Below are 14213 nucleotides of genomic sequence, written 5' to 3'. Positions count from 1 at the left end.
CTGTAAGAGCTATTATGGGGAAAAGGTACCTCCACTGATGCTTTATCACCAAGGCTTGTTTCCACAACAACCCAAAATTTTAACCTGCCCAACAGCTGATCGAAGCTGGAACGAAGGAAGGTGCCCTGCCGTCAGCGGGGGGATCCGTTCCTACAGTGCCTGTAGTATCTGTGATGGCTACTCATAGATCGCAATGATCCTGTTTGGATGCCGGTAACTGCGGGCTCCCCATCACTATCTGACACGAACCCGCTGATCAGTGTATCGCTCCAGCTGCTGGTAAAGTCAGTTTCATTTTAAATGTACTGCTCAAGTGTTACATTCCACCTGCTATGCTGTTGATCTATTACTGAAAAATCTATATCTGCCTGAACATTTACACAGCATTGAAGCTGCTATTGTCACTAGTTAGTGCTACAGACACTAAAAGGAATTTTCTCACCACACCTGCACACTGTATAAACTTTATCTCCTGGTTCAACTACCTATGACCAAATGTGCTTATCAGAATAAGACTATACGAGTCATTTCTATTGACTACTGTATCCGGTCATTTGATCCTTACATTCACTATCTCTGTCGGTCTTGCGATCGATTGAGATCTGCTAGTGTATGTGGGTGTGAGAGTGAGAGATGTGTGAGGTAAAGTGTGGAGATGGTGGCCACCTATGTCCTCTTTAGACTTTAGGTCTTTTTAGCATGAATTGGGAACAGGGATGTATTCTTTTTGTAACCTTTGTACTTATTATATTTTTGGATAGTCTTCATTAAAGATTAATACCTTAATCACCGGTTTGTTCTCATAGAAGAGTTGCTTTGTGACTGTCACTAATGAAAAACTCAGAGGACAACCAAACTCCGGTGTCTCCGATATTTAATTAATTTTAATTATTTGGGATACCTGACTTGAACGGTGAAACCGGTTAATTCTCTAAAGGGTAAGGCCAACTTAGGGCCAACTATTCCCACAGGGGAATACCAGACTTTTTTTTTTTTTTTTAATTTTTTTTTTTTTTGCCTCACTCTATCGAAAAGCCAGTGGCGTGCAAAACACACCTCAAAAACTTCCACCCGGTGCCAAAAAAAAGTGCCCACACATAGAGAGTGAAACACAAAAACGTGCAACGGGTGTACAGAGTCCTCCACTAGGGAAGGACCTTACCCTGATCCCCCGGGGCGTTAGGCTCCAGACAGGGACTGAGGTACTCAGACAAAGGGTCCATCCGGCCGAAACCAGGCTGACCCCCACAACTGGAAGGACTGCCGAAGCAGACCAACCCAAGTACAGTGGGGCTCTCCCGAAGAGAGACCCCTCAAAGGAGAGGGCGAACCAAGCCAAAAGGCCTATGTCCACCCCCTCCCAAGACTTTCAGAGTAGGCCCGAGGACCCACACCCTACTCGCCACACAGTGACAAAACATGTATACAAAGACAACCAAAAAAAGACAAAAAGGTGACAAACAGGGGTAAAAGAAAGAGTGGGGAAGATAGTGAGATGGCAGAGTGAAAGTGGCCATTGTGCTATACAATGGCCGGCCCTCCGGCCAGGCATAAAAATTTCCCCTGGTCCTGGCCAAAAGGCCCGGCCCAAGAGGCAGGTGCGAAAAACGTGTGTTGTGGTGAAGTGACCATGGTGCCATAAAATCAAGTGCTTTCACACCGTGACTATACGGCACCCCTGAACTGCCACTTCAGGGGCACATTCACCACTGGCTTTTCGAAAAAGCCCTGACCACCCAGCCCAGACCACAGCAGACCCCACCACAGACAGGAAGGATATGGAGATCAGGAAGCTGGAAAGAGCCCTTTACCATCAGGCTCTGCCGTCGCTCCCATCACTCCTCCTAATTACATTCGGGAAGTACTTGCCACTCCCTCCCCCCCTTGCAAGGCAGGAGTAAGCGTTCTCTCCCAAATAACTGTCTGGAGCTAGATCCGCCCCAATCCAGGCCAGAAGGCCAGGGTCCCGACCCTCTGGTTCAGACCCCGTGGTTCTCCATCCCCATCAGAAGGCTTCCCTTTCGGCTACAAACCGCTCCAGGTCACCTTCACTCCAGCAGGTTTTGCATAGCAACCGCAATCCCATCTCTATTTCGCCATAGATCAGGGACGGAAGCAAGCGCCACCTCCTGGAAACTGATAAGAATAGATACTACACTTGATCTTCGCCAAAAGGCCGAGAAGCAATTAGCAATAATCACGCCTCAGTTGAACCTCATTGGCTATGATACTGCCACTGCGCACAGGGGAATACCAGACAGGTATTGAGGAGAAGTTGAGATTTTTCTCCCCCTTCAAACCTCCCCTCCTTTCTCTTTTTGACTAAGAATATGCATGCATCTTACATGCTAGGGGGAGTTCAACTGGGGGAATCTATAGTGGAAAAGGATCTGGGGGTTTTGGTAGATCATAAGCTCAATAATAGCATATAGCATGCAATGCCAAGCTGCGGTTTCCAAAGCGAGCAAAGTCCTTTCTTGTATTAAGAGAGGTATGGACTCCAGAGAGATATATTTTTGCCCCTGTTCAAATCATTAGTAAGACCTCATCTGGAATATGCAGTTCAGTTTTGGACACCAGTTCTCAAAAAGGATATCGGGGAACTGGAGAAAGTGCAGAGAAGGGCAACCAAACTGATAAGAGGCATGGAGGAGCTCAGCTATGAGGAAAGATTAGAGGAACTGAATGTATTCACTCTTGAGAAGAGGTGAATAAGGGGGAATATGATCAATATGTTCAAATATATAAGGGGTCCATATAGTGAACTTGGTGTTGAGTTATTCTCTTTACTCTTTACTTCTCTTCCTCAACAGAGGACACTCTTTACGTCTAGAGGAAAAGAGATTTCATCTCCAAATATGGAAAGGTTTCTTCACAGTAAGAGCTGTGAAAATGTGGAATAGACTCCCGCCAGAGGTGGTTCTGGCCAGCTCAGTAGATTGCTTTAAGAAAGGCCTGGATACTTTCCTAAATGTACATAATATAACTGGGTACTAACATTTATAAGTAAAGTTGATCCAGATAATATCTGATTGCCTCTTGGGGGGATCAGGAAGGAATTTTTTCCCCTGCTGTAGCAAATTGGAGCATGCTCTGCTGGGGTTTTTGCTTTTCTCTGGATCAACTGTGGGTATAGAATTGGGTATATTGGATTGTACGATATTTTTTTATTTATTTATTTTATGGTTGAACTGGATGGACTTGTGTCTTTTTTCAACCTGACTAACTATGTAACATTTTTTACCTGCAAAAAGATCTGCATTTATTATTTTTTTACAAAGGTGAACTTGAACCTCCACACCTCAAATCACCCCAATTCCTGTATTTTCAGGCCTCAGATCACCACAATTCTTCCACCTTTACACCACAGATAATCACAATTCAGTCCCCTTAACACCTGTTCCCCGCTGCACCCCCCACACCTCTGTACCCCCCCCGCACCTCTGTTTATCTCTGTACCCCCTGCACCTCTGTTTATCTCTGTACCTCTCCCCCTGCACTTCTGTTTATCTCTGTACCCCCCGCACATCTTTTCCCCTCCCCGCACCTCTGTTTATCTTTGTACCCTCCTATGCACCTGTGTTTACCTCTGTACCCCCCCGCACCTCTGTGCCCTGCCGCACCTCTGTTTATCTCTGTACCCCCCTTCCTCGCACCTCTGTACCCTTCCCGCACCTGTTTATCCCAGTACCCCCCCTGCACCTCTGTTTACCTCTGTACCCTCCCCGCACCTCTGTGTCCTCCCTGCACCTTTGTTTATCTCTGTAACCCCCCTGCACCTTTGTTTATCTCTGTAGCCCCCCCGCACATCTGTTCCCCTCTGATCCCCCCACACATCTGTTCCCCTCTGTACCCCCCACACATCTGTTCCCCTCTGTACCCCCCCCACATATCTGTTCTCCTCTGTACCCCCCCACACACACATCTGTTCCCCTCTGTACCCCCACACATCTGTTCCCCTCTGATCCCCCACACATCTGTTCCCCTCTGATCCCCCACACATCTGTTCCCCTCCGTACCCCCCACACATCTGTTCCCCTCTGTACCCCCCACACACATCTGTTCCCCTCTGTACCCCCACATATCTGTTCTCCTCTGTACCCCCCCACCCCCCCACCCCCACACATCTATCCCCCTCTGTACCCCCCCACACACATGTTCCCCTCTGTACCCCCTCCACCTCTGTAACTACCTCCCCCACACATCTGTTCCCCTCTGTACCCCCCCACACATCTGTTCCCCTCTGTACCCCCCCACATATCTGTTCTCCTCTGTACCCCCCCACACACACATCTGTTCCCCTCTGTACCCCCACACATCTGTTCCCCTCTGATCCCCCACACATCTGTTCCCCTCTGATCCCCCACACATCTGTTCCCCTCCGTACCCCCCACACATCTGTTCCCCTCTGTACCCCCCACACACATCTGTTCCCCTCTGTACCCCCACATATCTGTTCTCCTCTGTACCCCCCCACACACACACATCTATCCCCCTCTGTACCCCCCCACACACATGTTCCCCTCTGTACCCCCCCACCTCTGTAACTACCTCCCCCACACATCTGTTCCCCTCTGTACCCCCCCACACATCTGTTCCCCTCTGTACCCCCCCACATATCTGTTCTCCTCTGTACCCCCCCACACACACACACACATCTGTTCCCCTCTGTACCCCCCCACACATCTGTTCCCCTCTGTACCCCCACATATCTGTTCTCCTCTGTACCCCCCCACACACACACATCTGTTCCCCTCTGTACCCCCCCACACACATCTGTTCCCCTCTGTACCCCCCCACACACATCTGTTCCCCTCTGTACCCCCCACATATCTGTTCTCCTCTGTACCCCCCACCCCACACACACACATCTGTTCCCCTCTGTACCCCCCACCTCTATAACTACCTCCCCCACACAACTGTTCCCCTCTGTATCCCCCCCACACATCTGTCCCCCCCACATATCTGTTCTCCTCTGTACCCCCCCCACAAACACACATCTGTTCCCCTCTGTACCCCCCACACATATGTTCCCCTCTGTACCCCCCCACCTCTGTAACTCCCTCCCCAACATATCTGTTCTCCTCTGTATGCCCCCCCCCCACCCCATGCACATCAGTTTGTCTCTGTTCATAATGCAATATAAACTTGACAGCAGAAAAAGATTTTTTTCATTCTGGTTACTGGATGCAGCACTGAGTGTGCTGGCAGTTTTTCCCCTACCTGTGCGAACGCCGTGGTGGGATCACTGGCTCGAGGAGAGCAGCACTGTTGCCTGTCCTCACAAAAGATCCCAACGGTCCAGGAGGAGGAGGACGGGGAAATCGCACCAAGCCCAAACTTACATGCAGCCGGGCTTCCATCTCATCCGCCCCCGGCCGGTTCCATGTATCCTGCAGGCACTTCAGGGCCGGCTGGCGCTGCTCTTTGTTCAGGCACTCTCCCTGCCTCTTCTCACTGCTGCACTAGGGTGGCACTTCAGGCTGGGAACATCAGTGATGGTGACAACGTTACCACGCACAATGGTACAGAGACAGGTCACACTCACTGGCACTGTGATAATCAGGGGCGTGCAGCGGCGCAGGGGATGTTTCCTTTCCTTTCTACAAAATGGATACAGTCCTCTGCCGCTGCTGCGCCAGCGCCTCAGACACTGTACGGAGGGACTCAGCTGCTTGTTGAGTTAGTTGCTGAGGGAGAGAGGGAGTAGGATCACCAGTTGCTGGGTGCCCTAGGCGGCAGTGCACCCTAGGCGGCTGCCTAGTTTGCCTAGTGGTAGCACTGGCCCTGGGACCCAGGTACACCCATCTACTGGCTGGGGAAGTCTGGCCAGAAGTGTCATCAAGCAACAGAACTATGCAGGAAAACATAGGAACTGAGGTGCAGAAAAATGGCCGCAGGTGCTCTGGAGTGATGAGTCAAAATTTTAAATATATGGCTGTAGCAGGAGGTAGTTTGTTCTCCGAAGGGCTGGGTTGCAGTACAATAATGAGTGTCTGCGGGCAACAGTGAAGCACAGTGGAGGTTCCTTGCAAGCTTGTGGCTGCATTTCTGCAAATGGAGTTGGCCATTTGGTCAGGATCAATCGTGTACTGGAAGTGATGGTTTGGCTCCCACAGAGCCCTGATCCTAACACTATCAAGTCTGTCTGGGATTTCATGAAGAGACAGAAGGATATGAGACAGCCTACATTCACAGAAGATATGTGGTTAGTTCTCCAAGGTGCTTGGAACAACCTATCTGCCAAGTTCCTTCAAAAACTGTGTGCAAGTGTACCTAAAAGAATTGATGCTGTTTTGAAGGCAAAGGGAGGTCACACCAAATATTGACTTAAATTGGATATATTTTCTGTTCATTTACTTTCCATTTTGTTAATTGATAAAAATAAACTATTAACAGTTCTAGTTCTTAAAGCAATCTTAATTACAGAATGTTTTCCATACCTGCCTAAAACTTTTGCACAGTAGTGTTATCTTACACAATGATAAAGTTATTGCTGATAAAATAGAACCATAAAGGAAATGTAAAAACTGCTCTGGTCCATAAGAACCAGACCCTTAACCCCTTCCCGCCAACTGTACGCAGATGTGCAGCCTCGGCTTTCGTGGGTTATACCGGGTTGATGCCCGCAGATGTAGGCATTATCCTGGTACCGTTTTTTACCGATCGGCTTTCCAGGGATAACAACCGATGCTACTAAAAACCGCTCGGCTGTTATCCCAGAGGAGCGGGAGGGGACGTCCACCCTCCCGCCACCTCCCGCCGCTCTCAACGGGCCTCCCTATCCACCGGGAGACCCAATCAACAATAACCCGATCAACCACAGACTGGAACAAAGCCGGAAAGGGCTTTGTTCCAGTCTCCTGAATGTAAACACGGAAGCGACGTCATGCAATAAGAGTGATCGATTCTTTTTTTTAAACACAATTTATTAATATAAAAATAAATAAAATAAATAAGAAAAAAAAAATTTTTAAATCGCCCCCGTCCCCGTGAGCTCACGCAGCAAACAAAACGCATACGGAAGTCACGCCCACATATGTAAACGGTGTTCAAATCACACATGTGAGGTATCGCCATGATCGTCAGAGCGAGAGCAATAATTCTAGCACTAGACCTTCTCTGTAACTCTAATCTGGTAACTGTAAAAAAAATTTAAAGCGTCGCCTATGGAGATTTTTAGGTACTGTAGTTTGTCGCCATTCCACGAGTGCGTGCAATTATAAAGCGTGACATGTTTGGTATCTATTTACTCAGCGTAACATCATCTTTCACATTATACAAAAAAAAAATCGGGCTATCTTTACTGTTTCGTTTTTTTTAAATTCATGAAATTTTCCCCATTTCCCAAAAAGTTGCAATTAAAACACTGCTGCATAAATACCGTGTGACATAAAATCACCATTTTATTCTCTAGATTCTCTGCTAAAAAATATATATAATGTTTGGGGGTTCTAAGTAATTTTCTAGAAAAAATTACGGATTTTAACTTGTAAACACCAAATGTCAAAAATAGGCTTAGTCATGAAAGGGTTAAAATCACCCAAAATGGGTAAACAGAAGGAAGCGAGAGAAACGAAAACCCTCTCACCCAACTAATACCTGGGATGATTCCTTCCATTAAGGTCTATTTCAGATTCAGCACTTTCTCTGCCCCAGGTCTGAACAAGATAGCGTCTGCTTCCTCCCTTGTGATTGAGAACCAACCTGATGAATTTCTCAGCTCAGTTTTGGTTGCCACCTTCACCTCTTTCCAAATCAGGGCTTTTCTCCCTCCCCTGGATCTGGCTTTCCAAAACCTGGGGCAACTCATCACTAAAGGGGAGACCCGATGATGGTTGTGGACCTCTCATGGCACTAAACCTCCAGAATAAAAGCAGCAGCTCCTAAACACTCAACACTCCCTTAGCACCAGACAAGAGAGCTGTCTCTGCTGGTAAACAAGCAAACAATGCAGAGGCCCCTTTTACACGGGTGCCTCAACTGGACAGACTCCACTTGCTCAGCAGGGGATTACTCCACTGATCCCCATTAAGCAAGTGGATGACAGGTCCGTCTCTGCTCACTGTGCAGAGTGGAGACGGACCCAGTCCTGCTCACCGTTTCATCTGAACCAATCCATTAGACGGAGGGAAAATAGGACCACCATCCGTCTGGATTTTGCGGACAGGATCGGATAGCAGTGGGTGTCTGCAGACATGTCCCTGCTGACATCCGCCGCTCCATAGGGGTGAATGGAGGGTCCGATTGGGTCCGCCTGAAAAACTGATATCCCGTGCGAAAGGGACCTAAGTGTAGCCGGTCTTATTAGAAAAAGACAAATAACTCACATTTAGTAAAGTGAAAGAAACTTGTCATAGTTCTAAGATGGTTTTCACAACCAATGAAATGCCTGGAGGGCTGTCAATATGGATACCCTGGTAGTGGTCTTGATGTTTCCTATAGTAATCAGGAAAACAGCAAGGTTTTAGGTATGCACATGAATGGTATGTTAAGGTGCCAGTCACAGGTATTCCTGCAGCTTGTAGCAAAATTCTAGGATCCCATTATAGGATCCCAGGAGAGCACTGCCACTGTGGGGGCAGAGCTGGGTAGCTAAGGTAACCAGGCAGCCCCTAGAGGAAACAGCACATGGGCGCAAATGGGGACACAAACTGACGAAATTGGATGTGACAACAAAGGGGGCATGCGTGGCCACACGTTTCAAGGCCGCCACCTCTTTTTCAAGCCAGGAGGGCACTTCATGACAGCATAAGTTCGGGTAGCCCTGCCCTCGCTCCTACCTCATAGGACCGCACTTCCATAAATTGTAAGGCTGAGCCAGAGGCTGCGTTCCGTAACTAGCCTACTCATAACTCCTTGGAGGGAACTCCTGCTGTCATGGAGTCCAGCAGGAAAGGAAAATTACAGTAAGTTTTTGATGGGGAATTTTCCTGACAGACTTCATGGCAGCATACATTTAGGAGCTAACTAGCCCAAAAAAACAAGGGCGAAATGCCAAAAAAAGCAACCATAGCAACAGAACACTAGCCAACAGAAACCCTATGGATAATAGTAACAGTATAAGGATGTTAGCTACACCCCACAATGAACCAGAACAGCCTCAATGGAAGACATGTCATCCCCTACAAATATTGCTGGTGTCCTTTCACAGGGAGCCCACAAAGTCTACACATTCCTGGTTGAGTGCGTTGTCACTGCTTCCGTAGGAACCAAGCCCTGAGCTCTATAAGCCCATTGGCTAGCTGGAATGAACCATCCAGTGATGATTCTGGATGATATCTATGTCCTGCTGGTTCTGCTAGAGAAAGAGAGACAAAGATGTCCTAAAACTCTGAGCAAAGCTGTAGCTTGTGAGCATGCTCGAAGTATCCAAATATTCATGGCATGGACCAAATTATCCTTTGGTCCTGCACATGGGAGGAAAAAACCTTTTGTTCTCATAGGATGCCAAAGCCACCTCAGCTTGCAACCAAGTATAGATATAAACACTACCTGTACTAGGCAGAATGCCAACAAGTATCTCTCATGGCCCAAGACCCAGATCCCGGCAAACCTCCTGACTGAGGAAAAAAAACCCTTAGAGAGGCTGCCTTCATGACCGAGCCTTTACTCAAAACTGGACTGAAAGAGATCCAATCTGGAGCAGCAAGCTGCCAAAGGGTCTTTAAGGCCCTGATTCTGGCAAACTTCCTGCCCAGGATGTAGCCCTGAGAGAGACTGACATCATGGCTCAATCTTTACTTCAACTGGACCGGAGGTGATCCCACCCGGAGCTCTAAGTCACCAAAGGATCCTTCCTAGCCTGAAGCTTTGATCTTGGCAAACTTCCTGGCTGAAGAGATAGCCCTTAGAGTCTTCAGGTCTTCATAGCTCAGTCTTTACCCAAGCTGGACTGAAAAGAGATCTCATCTGGAGCTGGCAAGGAAGTACAGAGCAAGTAGTAAATCCCACCTCTCCCACGAGTCTCAGATGCAGCCCCTATTAAAGTATTGGATGAGTAAGGGATAGACCACCCATGAGACATCGGATATGACAGGGACTGCAGAGATCTGTCCTCTAAGAGCTCTTATAGTTACATAGTGGGTGAGGTTGAAAAAAGACACAAAGTCCATCAAGTCCAATCTATGTGTGTGATTATATGTCAGTATTACATTGAATAGCCTTGCATGTTGTGGTTTCATTACTAAAATTTTGTATATAGTCCCCTATCATCCCCTCCAAGAGCTTGCATACTATAGATGTTAGGCTAACTGGTCTGTAATTCCCAGGGATGTATTTTGGCCCTTAAATATTGGTGCTACATTGGCTTTTCTCCAGTCAGTAGACTGTCAGTAAAAATTAGGAACAATGGTCTGGCAATTACTTGACTGAGTTCCCTAAGGACCCTCGGGTGCAAGCCATCTGGTCCCGGTGTCAGGTCACCTTGAGGCTAGGTGACAGATGCACACCGTTGGGATCAGGAGTGCACCGCAAGGCAGTGGACCCTACGGCTGACTGCTGCGGATGGGAGTCCGGGTGGTAAGGAAGGCAGGGCCGCTGGAACACCAACACGGATCCCACTGGGGTTAGAGCATAAGATTCCCTGGGGCACAGAGTCTAAGAGCCAGCAGGTGTTCACCAGAGCTTCTAGTGGTGAGGATGGACTGGGCTGCAACTGGCTCCAGGTCGCGACCCCCAGGGTCCCCCAGCTCACACCCACAGTAGGCAACAGGAGGATAGGGATAGTAAAGGAATAAGCCAAAGTCAGGGCCACAAGCAGACAAGGACAACAGAGTTCACGCCAAGGTTCAGGGTCACAGACAAACAGGGATAGTCGGGGACACGCCAAAGGTCAGGGTCACGAGCAGACAGGAATAGTTGAGAACACACCAAGGTCGGTAACAGTAACAAACGTAGAGCACACGGCAGGCAGGAAGCCAAAACACACAAAGGTTGATCAGCAGGGCTGGCCTGCAGTGCAGAGGTTAATATAGAGTTCTCTGATAGGAGCTGGGGTGGAGCCATGCTAGAGGAGAGTTAATAAAAGCAGTCAGGTGAGAGTCAGCTGGTCTTTAGAGATGAACACATGGAGACAGGTAAGCTGACAGACAAAACTCTACTGCATAACCATGACAGTACCCCCCCTCTTACGAGGCCTCCCCCTTCCCCGCCTGGGACCAGGTTTAGAAGGGAACTTCAAATAAAACTTCCTCAACAGACGAGGTGCAAAGACCTCAGAAGCCTTGATCCACGACCTCTCCTCAGGACCAAACCCCTTCCAATGCACGCGGTACTGGAGAATGCCTCTACAGAGTCAGGAATCCAAAATTTGGCTAACCAAATTAGCCAAATTATCCTCAGAGACCGGCGCTGCGGTAGAGAGAGGATGAGAGAACTTATTGAGGACTAAAGGCTTCAGAAGGGCAACATGGAAGGAGTTAGAGATTTTGAGGCTTTTGGGAATCTGGAGCTTGAAACAAACTGGATTCAGTTTAGAAGTTATGGTGTACGGACCAATGAATCTTGGGGCAAATTTGAAAGAAGGAACCCGGAGTTTGATGTTCCTGGCGGAGAGCCAGACTTTGTCTCCTGGCTGAAGAGAAGGCGGCTTACGCCAGCGACGGTCAGCAAAACTCTTGAATTTGTTGGCAGCTTTCTGGAGGGAATCATGAACGTCAGTCCACCTGGAATTGAACGATTTCTGAACAGTAGCCAAGGCTGGAGTGTCGGAAGAACAGGTCATAGGAAGAGGGAGTTGAGGATGTCTTCCACAAACAGAGATAAAGGGTGTTTTCTGAGAACTGACGTTGACATGATTATTGTGGGAGAACTCCGCCCACAGGAGTAGTGATGCCCAATCATCGTGATGAGCTGAGACCAAGGTACGGAGAAAGACCTCCAACTCCTGATTAACCCTCTCAGTCTGGCCATTGGATTGGGGATGGTAAGAAGAGGTAAAATTCAAGGTAATGTTGAGGGATTCGCAAAAGGCTCTCCAAAAACGGGACGTAAACTGAACACCCCTGTCCTAAACGACATGGGAAGGAACACCATGAAGGGCGGAAAATCTCTCGTACAAAAATGGGAACCAAGGCAGAGGCAGAAGGGAGACCAAGAAGAGTAACAAAATGAGCCATCTTGGAGAACCGATCGATTACCACCCAAATGGCTGTATTATTTTCCGACAGTGGAAGATCGGTGATTAAATACATGGCGATGTGAGACCAGGGCTCCTTAGGAATGGGCAAGGGCATGAGAAGACCAGCAGGGGCTTGTGTGGAAGATTTAGACTGAGCACAAACATGACAAGCCTTAACGTAATCTTTAACATCCGAGCGGAGATTAGGCCACAAGTAGAGACGACTGATGAGCAGGAAGGATCAGAGGAACCCAGCATGACCTGCCACCTTGGAATCATGTCCCCAACGAAGGATCCTAGCTCTTAGCTCCGTGGGAACAAAGGTCTTGCCAGGAGGAATTTTTGATTCCAGGGTGGTAGAATGGGCAACAATGCATGAGGTCGGAATGATCGGCTCAGGATCAGGGGTGGACTCCTCGTCCAAAGTGTCAAATGACCTAGAGAGCGCATCAGCCCGACCGTTGCAGGAACCAGGTTTGTACGTAATCGTGAATTTAAAACGAGAAAAGAAGAGACTCCACCTGGCCTTTCTGGGGTTCAGACGTTTAGCATTCTGTAGGTATTGTAGATTCTTGTGATCAGTAAAGATCATAATGGAGTGAGGGGAACCCTCCAAGAGATGACACCACTCTTCCAACGCCAATTTAATTGCGAGAAGTTCCTGATCACCAATGGCATAATTTCTCTCTGCCTGAGAAATTTTTTTGGAGAAGAACGCACATGGTTGACATCTCTTCTCAAAGAACTGAAGAAGCACAGCTCCCACCCCCTTCAAAGAAGCGTCTACTTCAATAAAAAATGGGTCCCCCGGATTTGGTCTCCTCAAGAGAGGTCCAGAAACAAAGGCCTGTTTCAGACCGTGAAATGCAGAGACAGCCTCGGGAGGCCAGTATTTGGCATTCGCACCCTTCTTGGTTAAAGCGATAATAGGCGCGGCAATGGAAGAGTAATTCCTTATGAACTGCCTATAATAATTTGTGAAGCCAAGAAAGCGCTGTGTGGCCTTGAGGCTAGCAGGAAGGGGCCAGTTGGTAATGGCCGAGACCTTTCCGGGATCCATGCGAAGACCCAAACTAGAAACAAAACATCCCAGAAACAGGACCTCCGGACATCCAAAGGAACATTTCTCCAGCTTGGCATAGAGATTTTTCTCTCTAAGGTGCTGAAGTACGGTGCGGACATGGTTTCTGTGAGCAAGCAGATTTTCGGAAAAGATGAGAATGTTATCCAGATAGATGACAACAAACTGGTACAGTAGATCCCTGAAGATTTCATTGACAAAGTTCTGGAACACAGCTGGAGCATTACACAAACCAAAAGACATAACCAGGTATTCGTAATGCCCGTCCCTAGTGTTAAACGCAGTCTTCCATTCGTCACCTTCCCATATTCCAATGAGATTGTATGCACCTCTGAGATCCAACTTGGTGAAAATGGAAGCGCCCTTCAACCTGTCGAATAGCTCAGATATTAGAGGTAAGGGATATCGGTTTTTGATAGTCACTGCGATTAACCCTCGATAGTCGATGCAGGGTCTGAGGGTACCATCCTTTTTAGCAACGAAAAAGAACCCTGCTCCTGCAGGCGACGTGGATTTCTGGATTAGACCACTCTCCAGATTCTCGGCGACATACTCAGACATGGCCTGGGTCTCTGGAATGGATAGAGGGTAGGTACGACCCCTGGGCAGGGTTGCTCCAGGGACAAGGTCAATGGCACAGTCAAAAGATCTCTGGGGAGGAAGCACCTCAGCAGACTTCTTACAGAACACATCCCGGTAATCGCTGTATGCAGCAGGAAGATCAGAAGATACGGATGTGGTAGCAATGGGAAGTCTCTTCTTGGGGACCACCTTGAGAAGACAGGACGAGAAACACGAAGGACCCCAAGCCAGGATCTGCCCAGAGACCCAGTCCACATGTGGAGAGTGGAGCTGTAGCCAAGAAAGGCCCAATACAATGGGGGGTAGAGGCCTTGGGTAGAATGAGGAAGGAAATCCACTCCTGGTGGAGTATCCCTACCGAAATCCTAATAGCCGAGACTACCAGTGGTGTAGCGAGGGGAGAAAGGGTAAGCTTCATAGAAGAAGCAG

General features: G+C 48.3%; 1 protein-coding gene and 1 pseudogene across 5 annotated transcripts in view; both read right to left on the bottom strand.

Annotated features, from left to right (window-relative positions):
• The window catches only part of PLEKHA6 (pleckstrin homology domain containing A6), a 1624617-nt gene that overhangs the window by 112943 nt on the left and 1497461 nt on the right, over positions 1 to 14213 (bottom strand). The gene's annotated exons all lie outside the window — the stretch shown is intronic.
• Positions 2184 to 2248, bottom strand: LOC141130214 (U4 spliceosomal RNA; annotated as a pseudogene).

This window comes from Aquarana catesbeiana, linkage group LG02, assembly GCF_042186555.1.
Source record: "Aquarana catesbeiana isolate 2022-GZ linkage group LG02, ASM4218655v1, whole genome shotgun sequence".
NCBI classification, from domain to species: Eukaryota; Metazoa; Chordata; class Amphibia; order Anura; family Ranidae; genus Aquarana; species Aquarana catesbeiana.
Note: the sequence above shows the minus strand (reverse complement) of the source record. Positions and strands in the feature narration are given on the sequence as shown.